Here is a 27,911-nt window from a genome sequence, read left to right as displayed (position 1 = left end):
TGCCTTGGGAACAGCATGTTCCAGGTGAGAGATGAGGGCTAATCCTCAGTCCAGAGCCCAGAAAGAGTGTGCAGTGTCTCAGCCAGGTTGTTAGAGCAGTTTGCTAACACAACCATGCAAAATCTGCCTGGTGGGTCTTAGTGAGTGTTTGTGGGATTGCAGTAACTAGAGAGAAAGGGATGGGGACAGAGTTAGGAGGCTGAATTTTGATTGAGATAATGGCCAAGAGGGAGACCCCAGGGAAGGGACCATTTGCATTAGACAGTGAAGCATGGTTAAGATTTAGAGAGAAGCAAGGGAGGCAGTGTGTTAATGTCCTTATAATCAAGACCATGCACTCTTAGAGTCTTTGCATGTATGAATTCTACATGAGAACTTTCCAGTTCCTAAGAAAAGTCATTTAATAGTATACTTGGTTCTCTTTTGAAATATGCTTCAAATTCCTCTCATGGCAAAAAGGGACTGCATCTCAATGGCTTGGTCCACCTCATGCAGAGGACATCCAAATAAAATTAGGGTTCACAGCAGAGAGTATACAAAGATCTGGAAAGAATGCCAGATTCTTGTCTGGGAAGAAACATTTCACTTTAAGAGGCAGACATTTGATGGCCTGAAACTCTGGGTTATTTTAACCCAGTTCCCTGCAAAAGGTGGGCTATGAGAACACTCTAGAAGAAGGGGCTGATTGACAGGGCTCACTATGCCCACTATGTTCATATTTGAAAATAAGCTCCTCTCCTCCATCACTAGACTGACCCCTCTCAGGATTCCCCTCTCCCCTCTCAGAACAGCCACGACTGAGCTCCAGTAAGAAAGGCACACAGTGAAGGCTGGAGCTGAGCACTCTGGCACCCAGAGGCTGTTCCAAGGTCAGAGGTGAGTAGTGGGGATGAGTGTGTGTGTGTGTGTGTGTGTGTGTGTGTGTGTGTGTGTGTGTGTGTGCGCGCGCACACATATACACATTCAATATAGCAGAGGAAGTCAAGGCAACTAGTTTAATCACACCATCCCTTGAGGCAATTTTGAATCATTTTCTCATTAGGAAATGCAACGTGTGGTATGACTAATGTCTAATCAGCCTGTAGCTCCAGCGCCCTCGCTCACCCCCATTACAGTCTGATGAGCTGGGAGGGGCTTTGCCTTCTGCTCCGGAGTCAGTCTAGTGATGGAGGAGAGGAGCTTATTTTCAGATATGAACATGAGGGACCCATTGAAAGCTGGGGACAGGGCCACCTCCTGAGGGAGACAAGCCGAGGTCCCCACACCTACCTTTGACTGGGGCACAGTCAGAAGCATTCCTCAATGTGTTCTCCCTTCACCTCATGAGCCGCCATCTTTATTTCCTTCTCTCTGCCTCCTTTCTCCAGACACGTGCTCCTGACCTGTGTGCACCTATGCATGCATGTGTGTGCATGCAACCCACCGGCTGAACCAGGACAGGGTTCTTTCATGGAAGGCCTCAAACATAGCTTTTATTTTCCAACCTCAAAGCCATAGTCAAGGCTATGTGTGTTGAAAGGGCCTCTCAGAGATGTTCCAGAAGGCATGCCCCACCCCTTCACATCTCAGAGATGTTCTAGCAGGCATGCCCCACCTCTTCACATCTCAGAGATGTTCCAGAAGGCATGCCCCACCTCCTCACATCTCAGAGATGTTCCAGAAGGCATGCCCCACCCCCTTCACATCTCAGAGATGTTCCAGAAGGCATGCCCCACCTCCTCACATCTCAGAGATGTTCTAGCAGGCATGCCCCACCCCTTCACATCTCAGAGATGTTCCAGAAGGTATGTTCCACCTCCTCACATCTCAGAGATGTTCTAGCAGGCATGCCCCACCTCCTCACATGTCAGAGATGTTCCAGAAGGCATGCCCCACCTCCTCACATCTCAGAAATGTTCTAGCAGGCATGCCCCACCTCCTCACATCTCAGAGATGTTCTAGAAGGCATGCCCCACCTCCTCACATCTCAAAGATGTTCTAGCAGTCATGCCCCCACCTCCTGACATCACTACATGATATTGTCATCTACAAAATTCGTGTTTGAAAACCATGAAATCATGTTGCAAAAAAAAAAAAAAAAAATGAGCAGGAGAGATAACTCAGTAGTTTAAAACACACACTTCTCTTCCAGAAGACCTAAGTGCAGTTCCCAGTGCCCACATCAAGTAGCCCACAGCCACCTGAAACTCCAGCTCTAGAGGATCTGATGCCTCTGACTGTCTCTGGAACATATAATCACATATGAATATCTACACACAGGCGCGCGCGCACACACACACACACACACACACACACACACACACACACACACACAGGCGGAAGTTAAAAATAATACAAATAAATCTATATTTTAAATCTCACAGTATTCCAAGTGCATTCACAATCTCACATCAGGCTGCCATCCAGGGGGCCGTGTTCCTACCACTATAGTGTAGCTACAACTGTAAGGATATAAGGCCATGTCTTTCCTCAGCTGTCTCCCAGTGCTCCTTCCTTCCCCTTCCGAGGAAGCTAAGGCTGAGTTGGCCCTCAGTTCATCTGAAGATGAACACCATGCTGGCATTCTGCAACATGGCCTCCATCTCCAAGTTCACCTGCACCTACTCCATCCTCATCCTGCACAGCAACAAAATAATGTCTTGAAAGATAAGATCAATGCCCTCATTGAAGCAGCTGGTGCCAATGTTAAACCTTTCTGGTTTAGCTTGTCTGCAAAGGCCCTGGCCGAAGTCAACACCGGGAGCCTCCTCTGCAATTAGGGGCTGGTGAGCCTGCTCCAGGAGCTGCAACTAAGCTAGCAGGGGTCCCACCACCTCCACTGCTGCTGCCCCTCCTGAGAAGAAGAAAGTGGAACCAAAGAAAGAAGAATCTGAGGACTCTGGTGGTAATACGGGCTTTGGTGTTTTTGATTAAATCTCTTTTGTTAATATGATCAATAAAAACCTGGGTGTTTTTTTGTTTGTTTTGTTTTGTTTTGTTTTTTGAGACAGGGTTTCTCTGTGTCATTTTGGTGCCTGTTCTGGGTCTCGTTCTGTAGCCCAAGCTGACCTCAAACTCACACAGAGCTGCCTGGCTCTGCCTCCCAAGTGCTGGGATTAATGGCATGCACCACCACCGTCCAGAAAAACCTGTTTTCAAGAGAAAAAGAAGAAAGAAGAAAGAAAGAAAGAAAGAAAGAAAGAAAGAAAGAAAGAAAGAAAGAAAGAAAGAAAGAAAGAAAGAAAGAAAGAAAGAAAGAAAGAAAGAAAGAGAAGCCAGGCAGTGGTGGCGCGCGCCTTTAACCCCAGCACTCAGGCTCAGGAGGCAGAAGCAGGCAGATCTCACTGAGTTTGAGGCCAGCCAGGTCTACAGAGCAAGTTCCAGGATAGCCAGGGATACACAGAGAAACCCTGTTGTGGAATATTATTTTAAGGTGTGTTACTTTTGTTTACGATGCATTTGTTTAACTCTGTGAAGCTGTGTTACTGTGCCTGTCTAAAACACCTAATGGTCTAATAAAGAGCTGAATGGCCAATAGCAAGGCAGGAAAAAGGATAGGTGGGGTTGGCAGGCAGAGAGAAAATATAGAAGAAGAAATCTGGGAGGAAAAAAAGAGATAGCCAGAGAGGGAAGAGGACTCCAGGGGCTAGTTACCCAGCTACACAGCAGGCCACAGAGTAAGAGTAAGATTTGCAGAAGTAAGAGAATAGGAAAAGTCCAGAGGCAAAAGGTGATGGAACAATTTAAGTTAAGGAAAGTTGCAAGAAACAAGCCAAGCTAAGGCCAAGCATTTATAATTAAGAATAAGCCTCTAGGCCGGGTGGTGGTGGCGCACGCCTGTAATCCCAGCACTCAGGAGGCAGAGGCAGGTGGATCTCTGTGAGTTCGAGGCCAGCCTGGTCTACAGAGCTAGTCCAGGATAGACTCCAAAGCTACAGAGAAACCCTGTCTCGAAGAAAAAAAAGAAAGAATAAGCCTCCATATGTGATTTATTTTGGAGCTGGGTGGCAGGCCCCTCAAAATAGCAAAAACAAACAACAACAAAATCCTGTCTTGATAAACAAAAACAAAGAAAGAAAGGAAAGGAAAAGAAATATAAATCTTGCCACTCCGTGTGTGGCATGTAGACCAGCATCTCCTGACCTAACAGGAAATGGTTTCTGAGTGAGTGAGTGAATGAATGAGTGAGTGAATGAAGGTTCTGTTGCTAGGGCACTGCAGGGGCTTACTAGCAGACAAGGGTGGAAGAAATGACTACTGAGCCCAGTAAGCATCCCCGCTTTACCCTCTCCCTCCTGCCATGATGGAGCCTGGTAAGAGAACACAACCAGAACTGTCCAAACCCAGTGGATGCCCTCACCACAGAAGGGCCATGCCCAACAAATTCACTCTGCTAGGCCCACCATCTTCTCCATCCACCACCCTGAAGGCTTAATTGTGAGACACGGGAAGAAGGCATCAGACAAGGATCGGATCCAGGACCCAGAAGTGCCCATGTGTGGCAACCATTGGGATCAGGGACCTCAGCCTCTGGCTCAGCCCTGGTTCATGGATGCCATGTACAAGTCAGCTTCCCCCATGGTCCCAGGCTTCTCAACTAACCAATCTTGTGGGGCCTTTCTCCATCCAGGACCAGGAGGGGCTAGGAGTGCATCTACCTGGGGTGCTTGCCATGTCTGTGATCAAAATGCCTACCCAATCAGAGGTGTATAGAGACACTGCCCCCCCCTTAAGAAACCTGGGGTAGGGGCTGGAGAGATGGCTCAGAGGTTAAGAGCACTGGCTACTCTTCCAGAGGTCCTGAGTTCAATTCCCAGCAACCATCTATAATGAGATCTAATGTTCTCTTCTGGCCTCGGGGACACATGCAGACAGAACAAGTGTACATAATGAATAAATAAATCTTTTTAAAAAAAGGAAGGAAGGAAGGAAGGAAGGAAGGAAGGAAGGAAAGAAAGAAGGAAGGAAGAAAGGAAGGAAGGGAGAGAGAGAAAGAAAGAAACCTGGGGTACAGGCTTTTGACCAAACTGGAGCCTCATTCCTCAAAGCACGGTATAAACCAGCACCTTGAGCTCCCTCAGAGCTTATTAGAAATACAGATTCTGAGGCCACCTCAGACTGTGCAGCCAGACCTGATCCCCAGAGTGAAGGCCCCTCCCCCCACCCTATGCACTGAGGTGCAAGGAAAGTGCATCAGCCTGGTACCCAGCCGATCCTAAGGAGCCACATGAACCAGCAGCTTCAAGTAGTGCTCCATCTGTGCACCACACTTGACCTCCTCATGCCAAAACAAGGTAGAGGGCTGGCCCAGTGATGAAAGTGCTTACCACAAAGTCCAGGTCTGCAGAACCCATGCAAATGCTGGATGAGCATAAGGACTCATGCCTCTGAAGGCAGAAACAGAGGATCCCCAGTGCCTAGCAAGATCAAACCATATCTGCAAGCTCGAAGCTTGACTGAGAGACCCTGCCTCAAAGAATAAGGTGGAAGAGCAATTGAGGCCTCCACATGTACACACACACATATGCACCTTCCCACACATGCAAAAACACACATACATGCCCATGTATACCACATACCAAAAAAAAAAAAAAAAAGTAGAAAAACGTCTGAGTGTGGTAGTTTGAATGTAATTGGCCCTATAATCTCATAGGAAGTGGCACTATTAGGAGGTGTGGCTTTGTTGGAGTGGGTGTGGCCTTCTTAGAGGAAGTGTGTCACTGTGGGGCGGGCTTTGAGGTTTCCTATGCTTAGGATACCGCCCAGTGTGTCAGCCAACTTCCTGTTGTCTGCATGACCTACGTCTCAGCTCCAGCACCACATCTGCCTGCATGCCACCACACTCCCCACCACGATGACAATGGACTGGACCTCTGAAGCTATGAGCCACCACCCCAACGAAATATTTTCTTTGTAAGAGTTGCCGTGGCCATGGCGTCTCTCCACAGCAATAGAAACCCTGACTAACACACTGAGCTCACAGAGGGGTGTTTTCTAAAGAGCTGTTTGTGACAAGGGGAAGACTGTTCACAGCCTCCCCATGAATTTGGAGAAGGCCATGGAGACCAGGAATTAAACAACAAATCAGGGACAGCAAGAATGGAATTCACAGCACCAGCCATGTACAAATAAAAACACTCATGCATGTTTACAAAAACATGGAAAAGTCTAGAAGGCTAGAACCCAAACTACTAGTTGAAGCAAAATAAGGCCTGAAGGGGTGAACTGGGAGCAGAGAAGAAACCATTGTTTCCTCAAATCTTCTTAAATCCTATTAACCTTGAGGAAATTAGCAGGCTGCGTAACTGAGGTGTCTGAGTTCACCCAGGAGAAAAACACATCTGAAAGGGGGTGCCTTGCTCTTACTGTCTCCAACACCCCTCAACCAGCATATCTCAGAGACATCTCGTGGTCCTGGGAGATTCTCCAACTCAGGTCCCAGAAGAAAGGAAGCAGCTGCTTCTGTGGAACATTTTTGAATGTCACCATTCCCCTTGGGTACACTCATTTCAGCTAAAACGCCACAGACCCCAGTAAGGGCTAGAGAGTATCTTATTTAGAGCAAGAAGGCACACGCTGTCACCCTGAGGGAAGAAGATTCCTGCATCTCGTGGAGAATGGCTCCTGAGAAACATGCCCTGGGGTTGACCTATGGCTTAACATGTGCACATACAGAAGATGTGCACTGACATGTACATATACACAAGCAAACGCGCGCGCACACACACACACACACACACACACACACAGGCCGGCCAGCCTAAAGATATATATATATATATATTACATAAAAATAAGCACTCAGATGGACATGACAAAAGTCGTGACCCCTAGAGGTCCAATTTTCAGAGTGACTCTTCTGGCCCCTTGGGTCCCCAGGGTGCCAGTGCTCTGTCCCTAACCTCCAAGAATCAGAGGTCACAGGAGGACTTCTGCCTTGCACAGCTTGGGGCTCACCTGACTCTGTGGCCTTGCTAGGTGCCTCTGAGGGAAGGTGAGCCCATGGCTGAGTAGGCTAGTGCTCCCTGCTAGGCAACTTCCTCTTCCTCAGAGAGAAATGAATCCCCGTGGCTCTGTGGAAATCACCTCGCAAGTGTCATAGGATGCAGGGCCTTGAACACAGTCACCTCCACAGGACTCCCTGGAGTTTCCCACTGGGAAGCAGTTACAATCAGCTCCAGTTAAACTCAAATGAAGACACTTCTGGGATCTAACAAACAGCAAAAACTCCTCCCACACCCTCTGGCGCTGGGCTGTCACTGTAGAGTTTAGAGTCCAGTGGAGGCGGGGGAGGGGGCAGCTGACCAATCTCAGCAGCTTAAAGCACTTGATTCACTGGCAGGAGTTCAGATCCCCAACACGCATGTAGGCATAGCAGCCTGTCTGTGTCCCAGTGCTTGGGAGGCACAGAGATCCCCAAAGCAAGCTAGCTATCTAGACTGCTCAAACCGCCAATGCCTGTGTTCCGCTGGGGAGCCAGACCACTCTACTCTTAAGTTCCACCAGGTCCACCCCTGCTTGAGCTCTAGTTAGCTGAAATTCCCTCTTCATCAATCTTTTCACCCAAACTGTCACCCCTCAGTAGGCAGGACTTGGCTCCATGTAAAACCAGAAGAGGAGCAATCAGATTAATTCACACTAACATGACTGGCTGAGGAATGAGGTCTGTGAACACAGGAAATGGGCCAGCCAAGAAGCCGGTCCTGGCTCCTGAGCCCCACTAGGCTTGGGGACTGCTATGTCCCTCTGAGAGTCGTGGAGGACAGCAAGGTGGCTCTGGATGGCAGAACCTCCCCCCGGGAGACACTCGCAGGGCAATTACATCAACACAGGACGCCTTTGTCTTGAGCTCAGGCTGGGTTCCCACAGGCCTGAAATAAATTAGAACCTTTTCAACGAGGGTGGTTGAAAGCGGCCCTCTTGGAAAAATCTCAGCAGCTGTGCTTTATGGGATTATAACTAGTAGCAAAACACCCCAAACCACACAATCGCCTGCAAAGGGGGAAATCAAATCAAACTCAACATTGTTGTAGACCTGGAAAATGTCTCCCCAGGAAGCCAGGCCTGGGAGCCTGCTCAATGTTCCGCTGCTCAGTGGCTCAGAGAGACAGGCGTTGCTCTCAGGGGGTCACATAGTTTGTCTGTACACAACAAGCAGACAGAGCCTCCAACAGACACCACACACAGACAGACTGGAGACAGGGGACCTGGCCCAGGGCAGGACACTGTCACAAGGATGTGCCGGAGCCCTACAAGTCCCTGTGTGCTGAATGGTGCAGCCCAGACAACAGTATGCAGGAAGACTTGCTCTCTGTTGACAAGAATCTGCAAGAGAATAGGGGGGAAGCAGCCCACTTAGGGGGCAAGCATGTCCCGTGGTGCCTAGAGGCAGATAGGGCTCCACTCCCTAAGGAAGCTGCTGGAAGCACCCACCCCAGGAGAGTTCTCTAATCCAGAAGAAGGCTAACGTGGAATAACAGAAGTGAGCAGCCAGACCCCTGTCCAGCTCAGCCACTCCCCCACTCTGTGGCCTCCTTTGTCCTGTCACTAAAATTGGTATTTCCGTGTCCTCTCTTTTTCTAAGACAGGGATGGGGGTTATTAAGATACTTCAGACAAAAAACAAAGGAGACAGAAATCAGAACGAGATTGTGTGTGGCAGCAAGATGGCCTGGGAAAGAGCAAAGAATATTCCAGACTAACAGAAATGTGCTACGTCTTGACTAGCCGAGCTCTTACATACATGTATTTGTCAACATTTACCCAAGTGTGCATTTAAGTACACTCTAATGTATGCAAATTCTATTTCCATTTTTAAAGCTTGGCGGTGAAGTTTAAGTCCCAAGGGAAGGAGAGGGACATGGGCCACAAGGGGGGCTTTCCAGCTGCTATGACCAGGACACACCCAAGTCCACCAAGTCTCACATTGCCTCGGATGGGAGATTATTTTGAAGTTCAGGTCCAGTGGTTTTAGAAAACGCATATGTTTGTGTCTAGTTCAAACTGGTTTGGTAGGTATTTAAGAGAAAACATTCGTGGGATTCGGAGTGCAGTCAAAAAGTAATAATACTTGGGTTCAGTTTGGGGTTTGGTGAATTGGAGCCGTGTTTTCCAATTTGGGGTCATGGTTCAGTTCAGTTCAAGTTCTTGGTGAGATACCACAGTGCAGGGTGAGCCATCCTCAAGCCATTGTCTGCACACTGACCCCCTGCAGACAGCCCAGTGTGGGGGTGACCCCCAGGACACTGTTTGCACATGGCCCTCCCTACAGATAGCCCAGTACAGGGTGACCCTCCCCCCACCAGACACTATCTGCACACTGCCCTCCCTGCAGAGAGCCCAGTGCAGGGTGACCACCCCCCCAAGGACATTGTCTGTACACTGACCTCCCTGTGAAAAGCCCAGTACGGGGTGACATCCCTGGGACACTGTCTATACACTGCCCTCCCTGCCTGATGGGCTCTTACCATCCTTTCCAGCACCTTCTGAAAGAAGCCAGACTTCAGAGGAAAAGACTCCAGCCCTTGGTCAAGCTGAGAGCCGTGCTCTGGTACGTGGGTAGAGCAGAATTTGGTCTTTGAGATGACCCACCCACCAAGTCGAAGAGAGCCAGTCACCTACACCCAAAGTCCATGGCTGGGGGCTGCTGTGCCCTCCTGCAGGGGGAGGGCACTAAGGAAGCATGGAAAGCTTGGCCCAGGCCCAGGTCAGGGTCAACTTGAGCACACAACGGAGATGTAAAGACCCTGTGCAAGACCAGCACCCTCCCAGGCCACACACACCCTTGAGGGGCTTGCTCCTTCCAAGTCTCGCTGTCATAGCCCCGGCCCTCGAGTCCTCTCAGCACTGTATGGAGCTGTGTGCCCCGGCCAGCTGGGTCTCAAGGGAGGGCCGGCGAATGAGAGGGACAAGAGACACAAAGGATGAGAGCAAGACAGGACGTCTGATCAAGCTCCACAATTTTATTTTCCTCTTACGGCAGATATAGGCAAAGGCAAAGGGGGGTGCAAGCATGGGTTGTTCAGCCAACGGGGAATGTTGCTATGGGGGTTATCTATTCTTGCCTAACTGCAGCCAGGTCACCTGACTTCTGAGAAAAAGTTCTGGTATTTCTGAGAAGAGATTCTGGTGCTATGGAGACATAAGCAAGGCCTACATGTAGAAAAAGAGGAGAGAAACCCAAATATGGCAGCATGTGTGTCAAGGATCACTTAGGCTTATGGCTCCCATCAGCTGTGACTTTCCCTTCAGGTTCCATGACTCCAAACAGGAGCTGGGACAATGGACAGGGGACAGTTCAGAACTTCTTTTTCTTTTTCTTTTTTCTTTTTTCTTTTCTTTTTTTTGTTGTTGTTTTTGTTTGTTTTTGTTTTTTTGAGACAGGGTTTCTCTGTGTAGCTTTGGAGCCTGTCCTGGAACTCACTCTGTAGACCAGGCTGGCCTCGAACTCACAGAGATCCACCTGCCTCTGCCTCCCAAGTGCTGGGATTACAGGCATGCGCCACCACCACCCGGCCCCTTTTTCTAATATATATAATTTATTTATTTTTATTTCATGTTTTGCCTGCATGTGTGCAAGTGTCAGATCCCCTGGAACTGGAGTTACAGGCAGTTGTGAGCTGCCACATGGGTGCTAGGGATGGATGGAACCCGGGTCCTCTGGAAGAACAGCGAGTGCTCTTAACCGCTGAGCCATCTCTCCAGCGCCCAGCTCGGAATTTCTGATAGAAGTTTCCAGAAAGAACATTGATATGGCATGGGAATAAACCTCCAGGAAAGCCTGTGAGGGGAAGGAGTCACCGCCACACCTGGCCTCCGCAGCTACTTTTTTGCTCGGGCCTGGCTCATTCTGGCCTGGGCCTGAAGTACGAGAAGCCAGGCCTCTCCCTCGGCCCCACTTCCCTGTCCCCTGTGGTCTGTACCACCATCACTGTCCATCTGCCTCAAGGGTTTAACACACTTGTGCAAGGGTGAGTATGTTCCTTTACCTTGTCATTCTGAGTAGCATGTCTGCATGCTCTCCAGGGGTGATGACTGGCTGGGGAAAGTATCAGCCAGGTCGGGGTGTCTCCATCTCACCTCCTTTCTGATCAATCCTCCCCCAAAGCTTATGGATCCTTTATAGAAACAAGAGACTGTTGGCAGGGACACCCTGAACCATTGTACAGTTTGTGCACTACGTAAATGGGTCACACTAAGGAGGTCAGTGGGAGCGAGGATCCTTTGCAGAGCTGTGCTCATCCAGACAGGGCATTTTTCTTTAATTGCTACCCGTGAAAGCAATAGTGGCCCTGCCCAGACCATGTGGGCACAGATAAGAGCCGGCACATTGACCATCCATCTTGATAAAAGCATCCCTACTCCTGATTGAAGGGACTTGCTGAGGAATCTGTCAGCTGTCCTGAAATCGGGAACAACATGCTGGCCTGACATGCTTGACACACACCCTAAAAACACACTCAGCTTGGGCAGCTCACCCAGTGCCCAGGGCTGATTTTACAGAATCTGGGGCCTGGTGTGTCTCTTCACTTTGAACTCCATGTTGGACAAGTTGCTTAGTGACTCTGACACACACCCCCTCCCCACCAAGTTCCTCTTGCACCACATGGCTGGGAATGCTCCCATCAGCGTAGCCTGTAGGAGAGGAACTGAAAGTAGCTGATGCCCAGGCAGCTTGGCCTGGCAGACAAGGCGCTGGAAGGCTTCACTGCTGCTCACTCTGAGGTTGCAGCCCCGCAAACCTCCATGGGGTCTTTTCAGGGAGACAAAGAAAGGAGTTCGCTCATTCACTTAGTCAGAAGTGCAGAGTGGGCAGGTTTCTAATCTGTTGGAAAGGAAAACTTCCCAAGGTATTTGGAGAGGGCTGCCTTCTGGGCACCAAGGTCCACAGCCTGGGTGCCTTGTGCTGGGCAGCAGCGACCCCTGCTGGCCATAGGCATGGCAGCCCTGAGGAGGCTCCTGGGGGGACCACTGGGCAGCCCTGTGACTGTGGATGAGCACACAGTAGGTCTCTGCACCCTCAGAAGGCAAGGACATGTGGCCACTGCTCCAGACTATTAGCGGGAGCCTACTCCTCTATTTTTTTCAGGAAGTTCATAGAGCCCCAAACACAGATCCCACAAAACTTCATACAGAGAGCCATGGCTTGCTCAGAACTGTCATTTTTCTCTGCTTCAATCAGATAGAATTTTTTCCCTCCAGAACCCAGTATTTTTGCAGCTTATGGGTATGGTGGGACGTGCCTGGAGGCTGCCTCCCTGGAAGCCAGCTGCCCATACTTTATAAGGTTGAAGTGAAGGAAACCAGCCAGGGAAGACGAACCACCCAGAGTCCTGACCATCTCTAGCCCTGAACAGTAAATGGTCACTAACAGGAGCAGGGACCCCAGCAGAGGGCCCTGGCTAGTTGCTGGCCCAGGAGAAAGGGATCCAGGAATAGGGACGAATGTCCCAGGGGCACTTCCCACCCACATAGGGCAGCCATGAGGGAGCCAGGTTCAGAGCAGAGGCAGGAAGGAGCAGAAACCGGAGCAGCCCAGGCAGAGCAGGGGGGAGGGGGGTTTGAGGATCCCAAGGGCCTCACCTGTGACAGTGTTCACGTTGGGGGTAGGGGATCCTGGAAGAAGGGGACGACACTGGGTTTTTACCCATACATTTGTGTGTCCATGTCTAACAGCCCGATGGAAATCCCCCTCAGCAACGGTAATGTTCTGTTTAGGGAGCAGATCTGTGGGAAGAACCCCATGCAGGGATCAGTGGTCTAGATGCTTGTTCTCACCTCCTTCAAAAAGCCTTGCCCCAGAACTAGTGGTGTGGCTGAATGAATGGCAGAGCACTTGCCTAGAGGCTTAAGTCCCATCCCCAGCATGAAAAGCTGAAGGCACAGAGGAGGGCCGTCGGTAAAGTACTTGCTGGAGAAGCACGAGGACCTGGGTCAGTCTCCAGAACCCATGTAAGAGCTGAGCACACCATGGACACATGTGAGCCCAGAGCTGGGAAGGTGGAGACAGGCAGATCTCTGGGGCTTGTCGACCCCCCAGGTTAGCTGAACCGGCACCCAATTCAGTGAGAGACCTTGCCCCAAAGCAGTAAGGTGAAGAGTAATGGAGGAAGATGCCTGCTGTGACCTTGGGTCTTCACATGCACGTAACACACACACACACACACACACACACACACACACACACACGCCTCATGCAGGCATAGAAGACATGGTCAGGGCTTGTGGTCACAACAAACTGATCTCCTCCTAGGCAGGGTGACCTGAGAAGTAAGCCAGGTGAAGGCCCATCTCAGGTGGTGGCCTCAGTCACCTCACCCACCCGCGCTTCGAATAGCAAACATTCAGTAAATCACCTGGGAAAGCAACGCGTCGAGACTAACACCCTGGTATTCATAACTTTGTAAATGCTTTTTCTTTTTTTTTTTTTTCATTATTAAAAAGGAAAAAAAATTAAGAAGAGAGCTGGCTTCATTTCCTGCTCTCTCCCCATGGCAGGGGCAGGAGACGTTTCTTCGGGGTCACCATAGAGTCTGTTTCCATCTGGGGGAGTCAGGCCTCAGGGGAGCAGCCCCCTTTAGGACTTTCCATGGGCTGAGAAATCTAATCCAGTGTTTTGCAGCCATCATTTAGCAGAGAGTTGTCATCTGGGTGGTTTGTTCAAGCCCCTGCTGCCTCTCCCTCCCTCCCTCCCAGTCCCTGGGGACCAACTTGGTGACTCTCTTCATAGTTATGAACGAGCAGATCTGCTAAAACTTAGGAGGCCTAGGCTGAACCAAAACGTTTTCCAAAGAAACACTTTCCAGCCGAGAAAGGTAATATCCTAGAGGCCTGCCTGCCTTCCTGCAATTAACTAAAGCACCACCCAGCACGGCTTTTGTTGGCTGCTACTTCCCATGGAAATACCTCAAATGCTTTTCCTCAGCCCTAAAATGGAACCTTTGTCTCTTTCCTGTTCAAGCCACAGAAAAGCAGTGGGACCAGGGAGCCCTTCCTCCACCACCCACGGCAGCCAGGGCCACTTGGCTGGCTCCCGGGTGGGCTCCCAGGGCCAGGGCCAACCCCCAGGCCAGAAGGGGTGCTTGCCTGGAGGAGAGTCCTAGTGCATTCAAACCCAGCCTTGCCAGACCCTCTAGTTCTGGGAACTTGGCTCAGGGCCTGCACCTTCCCAAAGCCTAAGCTACCACCACCCGCTCTGCGCCGAGAGAGGAGCAGAGGCTGCTGGGTGGTTGGGAAAGGTGATGTTTGCAAACTCCTGACACAGTAGCTGTGGTGGCAGGGCCCCTGCTTTCCCGTTGACACGCGGTGCACTCATTAGTAGAAATCCTGGGGAGTCTCACAGAGTTAGTGTGTTACTTGGAGAATTCAGGTTCTCTCTTGGTGTTCATAGTCCAAAGGAGAAAGATGGAGAAGAAAAAGAAGAAAACCAGCCAGGCTATTTGAGTCAAGCTGGTGTAGCGCTCAGCAGGGATGGAGGGAAGAAGCTTTAGAGAAAGAGTAGGGAAGCCCAAGGCATTAGGGAAAGCAGCTTAGATCAGAGATGTGTGTGTGTGTGTGTGTGTGTGTGTGTGTGTGTGTGTGTGTGTGTGTGTGTGGTGTGTGTGTGTGTGTGTGTGTGTGTGTGTGTGTGTGAGAGAGAGAGAGAGAGAGAGAGAGAGAGAGAGAGAGAGGACTGGAGAGTCGGAAGAACCCGGTAACAGTTCCCAGCACCCACATGTCGGCTCACAACCTTTTTAACTACAGTTCCAGGGGGTCCAACACCCACTGGCTTCAGTGGAAACCTACATACACATATACAACAAAAATAAAAATAAATAAATCATTTTAAAAGTTTTTAATGGTAAATAACACCTAAGAAGGCTTTTTTTTTATTTATGTTTTGGTTTTTCCCCCAATGCCACACAGCCAGGCACAGGGAACCCAGAACTTGAGGGGCTGAGGTGGAAGAATTGTAAATTTGAAGTCAATATGAATTATGTAGCTAGTCCCCCATCTCCAAAAAATAAAATATATAATTAATCAATCAATTAATAAAATTAAATAAATATAATAAAATAATTAAATGTCATACTGTTGAGTCTTATTTTTGAAAATATTCTGGCTAATCCCCATTTTCTCTGAGGAATTTTAAAAATTGAAAATAGAGCATGTGGAGGACGACCTGGCTAGGGTCAGATACAACAGGCCAGGCTCACCCAAAAATTCCTAAAACTTAGCACAGAATTTGGAAACGGTAAGATTTGCTTGATGAACCACGTGTACCGTGACTTAGAAGGTAAAGGAGAATATATTTTAATCGTCGGTTACTTTCCAGACTGTGGTTTACCATGCTACTGTACTGTTCACAGTGCCCCGGAAGCAGAAGTGGGCTAGATTCCTGTCAGCCAGCGAGCAAATAAAGGAACACACCATGGGATTTTATACAGCCACGAGAAGAAGTGAAATCATGACATCTGCAGGAAAATGGAAGGACCTGGAAATTATTCTTTTTTTTTTAAATGTTTTTCATTTGTTTATGTGTTTTATGTATGAGTGCTCTGTCTGCATATAGGCTTGCGTGCCAGAAAAAGGGCAACAGATCCCATTACAGATGGTTGTGAGCTGCCATGTGGGTGCTACAAATTGAACTTAGGTCCTCTAGAAGAGCAGATGAGCCATCTCTCTCTCCCCTAGAAATTATTCTTAAGCAAAATATCCCAGACACAGAAAGACAAATACTGCAAGTTTTCTCTCACACACGGATCCTAGACTTCAGTTTTCATATGTGTATGGGTGTCTTTGCTTCTGTGTGGTTTTGTGTATATCTCTGTCTGGAAGTATATCTGTATTTATGTGTGTCTGTGTATGTCTGTATTTCTGTGTGTATCTGTGTATATACCTATGTGTAGTGTGTGTGTGTGTGTGTGTGTGTGCTTCTCTGTGTGTCTGTCTGTGTGTCTGTGTGTATATTTGTGTATGCCTGTGTATGTATCTGTATATGTGTCTATATGTGTCTGTTTCTGTGTCTGTGTGCATGTGTGTAGTATAATGTAGTGTAGTATATCTGTGTATGTCTGTGTATAGATCATAAAAGTAGAAAGGAGCACATGAAAGAGGATAAAGATGTCCTTAGGGAGGACAGGGGAGAAGAGAAAAAGAAGAAAGCGATTGGGTAACTTCATTATCATCTCAATTAACTGTTAGAAGAACAATTCCAGTCCCACCCAACTAACAAGAAAGTGTCACCTGTGAGTGAGGATTTTTAATTATCTTATTAAATGTGTCATTCTGCATTCTCTTCTTTTTCAACAGCATTTTTTTTTTTTTTTGAGACAAGGTTTCTCTGTGTAGCATTGGCAATTCTGGAACTCACTCTGTAGACCAGGCTGGCCTTGAACTCAGAGATCCTCCTGCCTCTGCCTCCTGAGTACTGGGATTAAAGGCATGTGCCACCGCCATCTGGCTCAGCAGTACTTTTTAATTGCTGTAGAGAGGATTCTTTTGACACTCACCCACATCTTATTCAGCCTTCCCCTCCTGATGGACACTCAAGCTCTTTCCAACACAGAGCACTCCTCCTACACACAAGCTGAAGAGTTGAGGGAGGAAAGATGGGAACAGAGCTGTTGGTCACAAGATATCAGCATCTCCCATTTCACAGAACTCTGGTGGATGATCATCAGCCATGCACATGTCCACCACTTCCCTTTTGTGCCGTTGGCACTTGGTATCATTACACTTCCATTTTGTCTGGCAAATAAAAATAACATCTCAGTGTTGTTTTGCTAATTTTTGGTGGTTGATTGGTTGTTTGCTTGCTTGGCTACCTGGTTGCCTGGCTGGCTGAATGGTTGAATGACTGGGTGGCCACCTGATTGGTTGGTTGGTTGGTTGGTTGGTTGGTTGGTTGGTTGGTTGGTTGGCTGGTTGGTTGGTTGGTTGATTGGTTGGCTGGTTGGTTGGTTGGTTGGTTGGTTGGTTAGTTGATTGGTTGACTGGTTGGTTGATTGGTTGGTTGGTTGGTTGGTTGGTTGGTTGGTTGGTTGGTTAGTTGATTGGTTGACTGGTTGGTTGATTGGTTGGTTGGTTGGTTAGTTGATTGGTTGACTGGTTGGTTGGTTGGTTGGTTGGCTGGTTGGTTGGTTAGTTGATTAGTTGACTGGTTGGTTGGTTGGTTGGTTGGTTGGTTAGTTGATTAGTTGATTGGTTGGTTGGTTGGTTAGTTGATTGGTTGACTGGTTGGTTGATTTGTTGGTTGGTTGGTTGGTTGGTTGGTTGGTTAGTTGATTGGTTGACTGGTTGGTTGGTTGGTTGGTTGGTTGGATGGATGGTTGATGGGTTAGCTGGCTGGTTGGTTGGTTGGCTGGTTTTTGAGACAGTTTCATTTTGTAGCCTAGGCTGTCTTGAACTCACTGTTGCCTCTCTAATCCATAGTGATCCTCCTGCTTCAGCCTCCCAAGTGCTAGAATTACCACACCCAGCTTGTTTTAGTTTTTATTTCCCCAATGACTGATGTGGCTGAGCATCTTTCCCTGTGTGCCTTAACCACTGAAATTTGCTCCTCTGCAAAATTCCTATTCACCTTTTTTTCTACAAGGCCATTTGCCTTTTATTTTTCAGGTGCTATCTTTTGCTATTCTGAAAATGAAATCAATCAGACCACCCTTGTCCTTTGTGGTCAAGGGGTAGGGAATGGTGACCTCTTTTAAGAACACCTCTCTGCGTGAGATCTTAAAAATAGTTTGCTTTTTTTTTTTTTTCTAATAGTTTCAAGGCTTGTTTCTCATGTTCAGTCTTTAAAACCACTGGAATTTGTTACTGTGTATGGCGTGATGCAGGAAGGGTAAAAAGGCAATAAAGGGGGATTTTAAGGGCAAGATAATAGTAATTGAAAATAAATGTTTGAGGCCAGGCGGTGGTGGCGCACGCCTTTAATCCCAGCACTCGGGAGGCAGAGCCAGGTGGATCTCTGTGAGTTCGAGGCCAACCTGGTCTACCAAGTGAGTTCCAGGAAAGGCGCAAAGCTACACAGAGAAACCTGTCTCGAAAAAAAAGAAAGAAAGAAAGGAAAAAAGAAAGAAAGAAAGAAAGAAAGAAAGAAAGAAAGAAAGAAAGAAAGAGAAAGAAAAGTAATGTTTGAAAAAATTGCACTGTTATGAAAATATATCTGAGTGTGATAGTCTCATTATGTAGCCAGGCTGGCCTGAAACTCTTGATCCTCTTGCCTCTGCCTCCTGAGTGCTAGGATTCTAGGCGTGTGCCATCCCTGGGCCCAGCTAGTTCTTCCTTATAGCTGTCACTGTGCTGGGAGGCTGGAGACAGATGTTCTAACCTGGAAGACTCCCACAGAGTCTGGGGCATGAACTGCTCTCAGGCCTGCATGACTTTGCAGAGTTATGAACTTCCTGTCCAAATGGAGATGTGTGGCAAGTGTCAGGAGTCAGCTCTGTACCTAAGCCCTCTCCAAACTGACTTCATGGTGTCCTTGGTGTAGCTGATAGAAAGGAGGGGGTGGGGGGGACGACAGGCAACGGATCCCTTTTCTAAACACATTCTTTCCCATGGGCCAGAACTTACACTCACAGGTTATTTGTTCATTCTTGTTTTCTTTTTTGTTTGTTTGTTTTTTGAGATTATGGTCTCACATTAGAGTCCAAAATGGCCTCAAACTCTTTTGCAATCCTCCTGCCTCAGCCTCCCAACCAAGTGTGCCACTGTGCTGACTCACACAGCTTTCTTTAGATGTGGCTATGGGTAGGCCAGGGGCATGAGGGACAGGAAGTCGGTGGAGAGGGCCTGGCTAGAGGACACAGAGCACAGCAGTTGCAGCAGGCCCTGAGGTGGAGGGCCACGGTGTCCCATCATCTGTGGGTGCTGCAGAGTGTAATCCCGGTAGACATTTGGGCTCCTCCCAACCTTTGCCAGCAGTGCCATGTGGACTTTCCCTTGTTGGCATATGTATAGACTGATAGTAGCTACAGAGTAACTCAGAGTGTTAGGCAGAATCTGCTGCCCTGTCTGTCTTCACTGAACAGAGACAACCCAGAGCCCTTGCAGCTCAGTAATGTGGTTATTTGCATCCCGGCTACATATCCTAAGAAACAGTAGAAAAATCAGAATCAATGTGCTAACCTCTCACAGCTTCAACTGGGGAACAAGGAAGGTCAATGGCCTCCCCATGGGCTTCTGGACAAGTGAACAATTTCTCTCTCTCTCTCTCTCTCTCTCTCTCTCTCTCTCTCTCTCTCTCTCTCTCAGCTTTGCAGAAGTGGAAGTGTCCAGATTTCATTTCCAGGGCTGGCTTAAAATGGAGCAAGAAGACCAGGTGGTAGTGGTGCTCTGGGGAGACAGAGGCAGAGTTCGAGGCCAGTCTGGTCTACAAAGCAAGTTCCAGGACAGCCGTGGCAGGTACACAGAGAAACCCTATCTTGAGAAACTAAGAAACAAAAAAAAAAAAAGTGTGTGTGTGTATAGTTTATTTATATATTTTAAAAAATGGTGTGAGATGTGTTAGCCATCCTCAAAAGGAACAGTCCTGATGGATGGGTATGTATATTAAAAGGGAATTTATTAGACTGGCTTAAGGATATGGTGCAGGTAATCCAAAAATGGCTGTCTCCTGTGGAAAGGAGGAAACCAAGAACCTAGCAGTTGTTCATGAGGCAGTCTCTCTCTGGTGCTGGAGTCCTAGATGTTCCTGGAGAGCTGCTGGTCTTTGGTCTCTGCTGGCATCCTGAAGAAGCTGGATTTAAAACCAACCACAGCAACAGGACTGACAAACTTGCCAGGAAGAGTAGAGAAGCAGGCAGACAGCAAATGCTTCCTTCTTCCATGTCCTTCTAAGTGGCTGCAGCAAAAAGTATCAGATTCAGGGTAGGTCTTCCTGCTTCAAGTACTCTGATAATCTGTTGGAGAATCCCTCACAGGAGTGGCCAGCAGCTTGGGTTTTAGTCCATTCCAGATGTGGTCAACAACCCAGATTAGTCATCACAAGAGGACACTGGGCTCCAAGAGAAACTTGGATGTTCCCAGACAATGACAGCAAATCAGATACAATCCTGAGACCTTGTCAAGTCAGACAGAGCTGAACTGCACTGGACTGTCCTATCCTCTTCCTCAATTGTCCCTGTGTTGGCACAGTAGCTACGGCACAAGAAGTTAACTGATGTTGAAGCATGTTGGAATACACTTTCAAAGACCAATGCAAAAAACATTAGTTAGCATCAGGACACTCACCAGCACATAGACTGGCAGCCTACAGCACTGATCAGTGCATGGGCAGATGAAGACCTTTCTCCTGTTGACCAGTGCATGGGCAGATGAAGACCTATCTCCTGTTGACCAGTGCATGGGCAGATGAAGACCTATCTCCTGCTGACACAGAGGAAAACTACTAGGAACTTGTGCGCTGACTTTCAGGAAGAAACTCTACACATGTTTTCTCTGTATAAACCCTTCTTCATATAACACAAGGAGCTATATAAGCATAGTTTTATGTCAACTTGACACAAACTAAAGTCATTGGAGAAGTGGAAGCCTCAACTAAGAAAATAATCTGTACCTGTATCACAACCTGGTGTGAATATAATACTGGAAGCTTGGTCCCCAGATAAGGGTGCTTGTTTTATCTGCAGCAAAGCAGCTGGACCTGAACCTGCCTCAGCTGCTGACTAGACATCCACAGCCGCCACCTTGCTGCTGAGGCTGTAGCTGGGAATCTGTCACCTCACTGCAGTCACCACACTGCCACCACCTCTGCCGCTGCCTCAGTCACCTCCACGTAGGGAGGCAAACTTTGTTTTTGATTAAGTCTCTATTTAAAGACTCAGGAGTCAGATGCTGAGGTGAAAACCTGCTAGCTCAGAGAGGCAGAGAAAGCAGACAGCTGATCTTCCTCCTCTGCCAGTGTCCCAGAAAGAGGGCTCTCTCCTCCACCATTTGAAACCAAACTCCTCCAACCCATGTCCCTCCCTTCTCTCTCTCTCTCTCTCTCTCTCTCTCTCTCTCTCTCTCTCTCTCTCTCTCTCCTCCTCCTCCTCCTCCTCCTCCTCCTCTTCCTCCTGACTTCCCCTCACTCATTCTCTATGGTTACTTCCAGTCAACTGGCTGCCTGCTCCACCTCTTGACCTATGGTCAATTTAAATAAAGCAATCTCGGGTTGGGGATTTAGCTCAGTGGTAGAGCACTTGCCTAGCAAGCACAAGACCCTGGGTTCGATCCTCAGCTTAAGAAAGAAAGAAAGAAAGAAAGAAAGAAAGAAAGAAAGAAAGAAAGAAAGAAAGAAAGAAAGAAAGCAATCTCAGGGTTCACAGTGTGAGCAAATATCCTGCAACAGGTACTATTTGGGGAAGGTTCTAGAAACCTCAAAAAATGGGTCCTGCTAGAGGAAGTGCGTACCTGGGGGTATGTCCTTGGGAACTGTGTCCTCCCCTTTCTCTCCTTGCTTCCACCACATGCTCCTGCGGCCTCCATGACATGCTGCCTCACCGCAGGCCAGTAAGCCACAGAACCAAGGGTTATGGACTAAACTTGAGAAACGACAAGCAGAAATAAGTCCCTTCTGTCTTAAGTCGTTTCAGGAATTCTGTCACACCAGGAATGTGCCCACCAAATGACTTCCCAGACACAACCCAGCAGAACTTTCTGTGATGGTAGAGAGGCAGCCAGGGTGACTGGGGCTTAGTTGAACATTTGACACTACTTAAATCTAGATGTGGAGAGCACATTTCCCAAAGCAGCTTCCCGGACTTGTCTTTCCCGCCGGGTCTCTCCGCCTTTGTCAAAGCACAGTAGTGGGGACTGTGGACATAGCTTGTCCCTGCTTTCAGGCCTCTTCCACCCAACTTATCTAGTTTTACAAGGCCAAATATTATTTCTAATAACAGAGCTTTTTCATTTCAGGTATAATTACCAGCCTCTCTGGGGAGAAGGTCTTACAGGCCAACAAATGGCCTATCCAAAGGTTTCAGAAATGACTTTTTTAAAAATGCTTTGGAGTGGATGACTCAGGAAAATTAAATAAGTATCAAGTTGGTTGAGTAAGTTATCGCCTCTGCCCGTGAGCTGCTGGGCATATTTGCAGAAGGCTTTTTTCACTGCCTCCAAAGAATGGACAAATTGTTAATGGGAGTGACCGAAGAAAGGGCAGAGCAGGAGCAGGAAGGCCACCACAGGGAAGAGAATATTAATCAGAAGTGAGGGACAACCAGAACAAACACATACTTCATTTTCACATGTGCATGTCACAGCTTCTGGGTGAGGCCCGACAGCATTTCCCAGATTTTAATATGCCTATCACATATGCACACTCACATGGACTGTGTTAAAATGCAGGCTCAGGGCTGGTGGGATGGCTCTGTAGTGAAGAACACTTGATACTCTTGCAAAGGACCAGTTTGGTTCCCAACAATAGGCGTCTCATAACCACCTGTGACGCCAGGGGATCTGACACCCTCTTCTGGCCTGTGCAGACACTAGGGGAGAGGGTGTGGATGGAGCCACTAGCTGCAGCTGGGTTGGAGCAGGGCCTGGAAACCCTCAGTCCACTGGCAGTAACCAATCAGAACAGTCACACTGGGCAAGTTGTGGCCTCTACATAGAGTCTCAGATCCACCTCAGTATGTAGAGAGCTTGACGCTCTTGAAATGAGCAGCTGCAAACCTGTCTCCTCCAAAGTATGCACGTTGCTTCATAAACTCTCCCACTGCAACTAGTGAGCTGCAGATCTCCAGGAAGTGGCCAGAACCCACCCAAACATGTTATGGAATATTTGTTTAACTATGCAAAGATGTGTTGCTGTTTTACCTTGCCTGCCTAAGGCACCTGATTAGTCTAATAAAAAGCTAAATGGCCAACAGCAACAGAGGAGGAACTTCCAGACAGGGGGAGTAAGTAGGAGGAGAAATTGAGGCTCAAGAGAGAAGAAAAAGAGACTCCAGGGAGATGCCAGGGGTCAGCCAGATAGACAGAGAAAAGGCAGGAAAGTAGGACATACAGAATGGAAAAAAGGTTAAAAAAAAAAAAAAAGCCCCAAGGCAAATCATAGATGAATAGAAACAGGTCAAATTAAGTTAAAAGAGCTAATGGGACAAGCCTATGCTAAGGCCGAGCTTTCATAATTAATAAGTGTCCATGTCTTTATTTGAGAGCTGGTTGGCAGCCCAAAGAAAATTCCAACTACATTTGGTGCCCAAAATGGGTCATGTGTTTCTACATAGGGCCTGCGAAAGCTGGAAATAAAAGAAAGAAAAAGAAAAAAGAAAAAAAAAACATGACTTTGTGGTAGCCTGGTGCTCATAGTGTATAGAGGCACAATTCTGCTGCACAGTGAGCACCTGAGCAGCCAGCACGTTAAATAGAAACCAGCTAAATAAAAACACCTGCCACAGTGTGGGCACCAACTCCCGAGAGCTGGAGCAGCTAAATGTAGCTCCCGGTTAAATGCAGCTTCCAGTTAAACACAGCTCTCCGCCAAGCCCAAGGGTCATAAAGCTGAGCTCCCACAGACCCAAGTGGGGTGGAGTCAGCCGCCGGCACAAAGCCACATGGCAAGTTTACAGTTAGGCTCAGGAAGTCAGAGAACACTATGGTGCACAGTAATGCAGGTCCAGACTGGAAATACCTCTGAACAGGTCACAGTGTGCTTAAAAATGTTCGTAGGTGCTTAAGAAAAAGAAAATGGGTATAGACAGTCATAGGGAAAAATAAAGTTTAAAAATGATAAAGTCTTTAAAGAAAGAGTAAAGTAATATAAAGGGGAAAGCCACATAAAGATGGGAAATACACAGGGAGTCTGGATCCTGTATGGTATTGAGTTGACTGAACTTTTTGAATGCTGATGAGCAAATGTAGCTGCTGAGAGACATGGGATTGTAAAAGGAACAGCCTAGATACTTTAGGGATGTCTTAACTTTAAAGTGGAATTCAGAAAACATAATGTTGGGGGAGAGGTTATGCTTTTGTCTCCACAGGAAAGGCAAATGGTGGATGCCTTCAAGGTTAATACAGATTAGGTTTGATTGGGGAAGACCTCTTGAAAATCTTGACTACAGACATAAAGAAATAAACCAAGAAAAGCTATAAGACATGTATATACTGATCCCTCTGCATGAGAACAGTTCTGAGACTGGACAAAAAATATTACAAGTTTTCCCAGGACTTGACCATTATCTTAATTTTCTCAGGGTCCCCTGGGGATGCTGTCAACCTCAGACAACAGGAAGCAGTCTAGAGAACACAATATCCACATTCCCAAGAGATGGGGGTGGATAGTTTTTGGTCCTTTGGTGGGCTATGGATGTTTGTCATCATTTGGAGGGATATAGAAATACAAGGTAAAAGACAACTATTCATCTCAATTATTTTATATTGGTATAGACTTTTGTATATTGATACAAATTTAAGGTTATTTTGTTATACAGTTATATGTTTCTACTCTTATTTAAGGTATTGTATCTATGCAGTTCATTTAAAAATGAATATAGGGGCTGGAGAGATGGCTTAGCAGTTAAGAACACCGACTGTTCTTCCAGAGGTCCTGAGTTCAATTCCCAGCACCCACATGGTGGCTCACAACCATCTGTAATGAGATCTGGCACCCTCTTCTGTATACATAATAAATAAATAAGTCTTAATAATGAATATAAAGTTTAGTCCTTGAAAGCTATTAATACAAACTGTTTTGGTTAATGAAGAAGTGCAGGTTAGTAGTTAGTCATCTACAACAATCAAACTTGTAGTTGTATTATGTATGTTTTCAAACCTGGTTAACATATTTTAGATAGATAGGTGATCTTCAAACGCTTCAGAGACCTAAATAACATGGCATTTAAGATGTTTTAATAATCTAAGGCTTTTCATGACAGTGAGACATATCTGCTCCTGGCAGCACCAACTACTTCATAAAGGGATGGTGGGCATCAAAGAACATCCATATAAGCTTGCTTTCAATGTGGCAGAACTCGCCATTTGGCCAAGAAACTACCCTTGCCTCAAGTGCTGACAGTATCCTGTACAAACTGGATAAGCAGGACACAAAAGAAGGCAACTGCCAAACTTTGCCAAGACAAAGTCCTTCAAAATTCCTGCTTCACAGAAAATTCTGTCAGATATTCTAAGCCTGTATGCTGAAGATGGATGCCCCAACATTGTGGAGAAAACTTGGGTGACTGTCTAGGCAGTCACATGTCTTTGTCATTTCTATAGTTTTGGAATTTGCTTGCTCTGCACTCCTGCTTACTCAGGTAATATTACAGCCTTCTCAGGTGTCTGATGGTATTGAAGATGAGATAGTTATAGTTTTCCTTGTTACCAAAGTCAAAAAAGAAACTTATATAAAAAATGTAAAGTTTATATGATTGAGAAACATAAAAGCTTAAATTGTTTATGTAAAAAAATGTTTTTTGAGGTCTAAAAAGATAATTTGGGGTTGGTAATACAAGTTAGGATAGAAAGTAAATTAGGTTCACAACTTTGGACTCACCAAGATAGGATAGATAATGGAGTATTTTCTCTGAATTTGCCAAATGCAAATGGACTGGATATTGTAAACACAATTCTTTTTTTTTTTAAAGATTTATTTATTTATTATGTACACAGTGAGTGTTCAGCCTGCAGGCCAGAAGAGGGCACCAGATCTCATTACAGATGGTTGTGAGCCACCATGTGGTTGCTGGGAATTGAACTCAGGACCTCTGGAAGAACAGCCAGTGCTCTTAACCTCTGAGCATCTCTCCAGCCCCCTATAAAAACGCAATTCTTACTTGATAATTGTTCTTATTATATAAAGTCTTACTATTTAAAGTTAAAACCTTTCTTTTTACTTAGAAAAAGGGGGAAATGCTATGGAGTATTTGTTTAATTATATAAAGATGTGTTGCCTTGTTTAATTATGTAAAAATGTGTTGCTCTTTTACCTTGCCTGCCTAAGGCACCTGACTAACAAAAAGCTGAACAGCCAATAGTGAGGGAGAAGATATAGGCAGGACTTCTGGGCAGGGAGAATAAGTAGGAGGAGGAATTTAGGCTTGGGGAAAAGAAAAAGAGACACCAGGGAAAAGCCAGGGGCCAGCCAGACAGACATGGAGGAAGCAGAAAAGTAGGGCATACAGAATGAAAGAAAGGCAAAAAGCTATGAGGCAAAACATAGATGAATAGAAACAGGTTAAATTAAGTTAAAAGAGCTAGTGGGACAAGCCTAAGCTAAGGCTTCATAATTACTAAGTCTCTGTGTCTTTATTTGGGAGCTGGTTGGCAGCCCCCCAAAATTCCAACTATACAAATATAACAGGACAGAAACCCAGAAGGACTTCTTAGTGTTCTATTGCTGTGAACACAACTCTTACGAAAGAAAACATTTAATAGGGGCTTGCTTACAGTTTCAGAGTCCATCACCAGCATGGCAGGAAACATGGTGGTAAGTACACAGAAATGGTGCTGGAGAAGAAGCTGAGAGTTCTACATCCAGATCCACAAGTGACAGGAAGAGACAGTCACTGAGCCTGGCTTGGGCTTCTGAAAACCTCAAAGCACGCAAGCGCGCGCGCGCGCACACACACACACACACACACACACACACACACACACACTTCCTCCACCAAGACCATACCTACTCCCTGGTGACCAAGCATTCACATCTATGAGCCTATGAAGGCCATTCTTATTCAAATCACCACAGCTTCCAAGTACAAGAAGCACACACACCTCGAATTTACAGTCTTCTGTGTTTCCCATGCTATAGATACCCGATGGCAAGCTCAATTCTGCCTGCCCTAGCTAACCCTCCTCACATGGGTCACCTTGGCCTTATCTCTCAAGCATGTCAATGACTCCTTTACCAGTGCCACTGCTCTTGAACACTAACTTCATCTGGGCAAAACCTCCCCACTGAGATACATCATCACTTCATCTGCAAATGAGACTTTATTACATCAATTGCTTAGGGTCTGTAGTGCATACCAGTTCAGAACCATGGAAGAAAAATGAATAAAAAAAAACCAAAATCCAGCTGGCTACTTCTACCACTTACTCAAATTGAAAAGCTTCAGAAATAGACAAGGGGAAAGTAAGAAAAGGAGACTAGGAGGTCGGGCGGTGGTGGCGCATGCCTGCAATCCCAGCACTCGGGATGCAGAAGCAGGCAGGTCTCTGTGAGTTCGAGGCCAGCCTGGACAACAGGGCTACACAGAGAAACCTTGTCAAAAAAAAAAAAAAAAAAAAAAAAAAGAAGGGAGGGAGGATGCTAGGGAGGTGACTTAGCTGGTGACATGTTTGCCACACAAGCATGGAGAGTTTCATTTGATCCCCAATACCCACAGGAAAAAGCCATGCACACAGGAGACAGGATGCTTGGGGCTGGCAAGCCAGTCCAGCCAATCAATGAGCTTCAAGGTCAGTGAGACTCGGCCTCAAAAAGTAAGGTGAAGTGATTGGGGAAGACACCCAGTATCAATCCCTGGACTCCACATGCACATGCACACATACGTGCCCATAGTGCAGACACTTGGGAGTGGGGGATGACTCATTGGACACAGAAGGCTTGGCCACCACTGTCCTTCCCTGGCACAGCAGACAGACCTAACGGAATGAGGAGAGCAGGGGCAGCAAAACAGTGTTGATCAGAGAGGACAGCCACGAATTGCTTGGGCAGAGATAGTCGCTCCAGAGAGTTTAATTTGAGTCAGCAATTCTCAGAGGTCTCAAAAACTTCTACAGTAACCTTTAAAACTCAACAACTTCTGTTTCTGGAGTCATTGTTATTTACTGGAGCGGAAACTAAACTTGAAAAAGTAAAAACACTCAGCTATAAATTCATTTTAAAGATTTATGGGGTTGGGGATTTAACTCAGTGGTAGAGTGCTTGCCTAGCAAGCGCAAGGCCCTGGGTTCGATCCTCAGCTCAAAAAAAAAAATTTACTTTTATTATTTTTAATTTTGTATATTTGGTTTTTTTGTTTG

General features: G+C 46.9%; 1 pseudogene; it reads left to right on the top strand.

Annotated features, from left to right (window-relative positions):
- Positions 1–2,571: 2,571 nt before the first annotated feature.
- On the top strand, positions 2,572–2,913 carry LOC118569458 (annotated as a pseudogene).
- Positions 2,914–27,911: the final 24,998 nt, after the last annotated feature.

The sequence above is a fragment of the Onychomys torridus genome, chromosome 18, assembly GCF_903995425.1.
Source record: "Onychomys torridus chromosome 18, mOncTor1.1, whole genome shotgun sequence".
Lineage (NCBI taxonomy): Eukaryota > Metazoa > Chordata > Mammalia > Rodentia > Cricetidae > Onychomys > Onychomys torridus.
The sequence above is the reverse complement of the archived record's forward strand: the minus strand, read 5'-3'. Positions and strand labels throughout refer to the sequence as shown.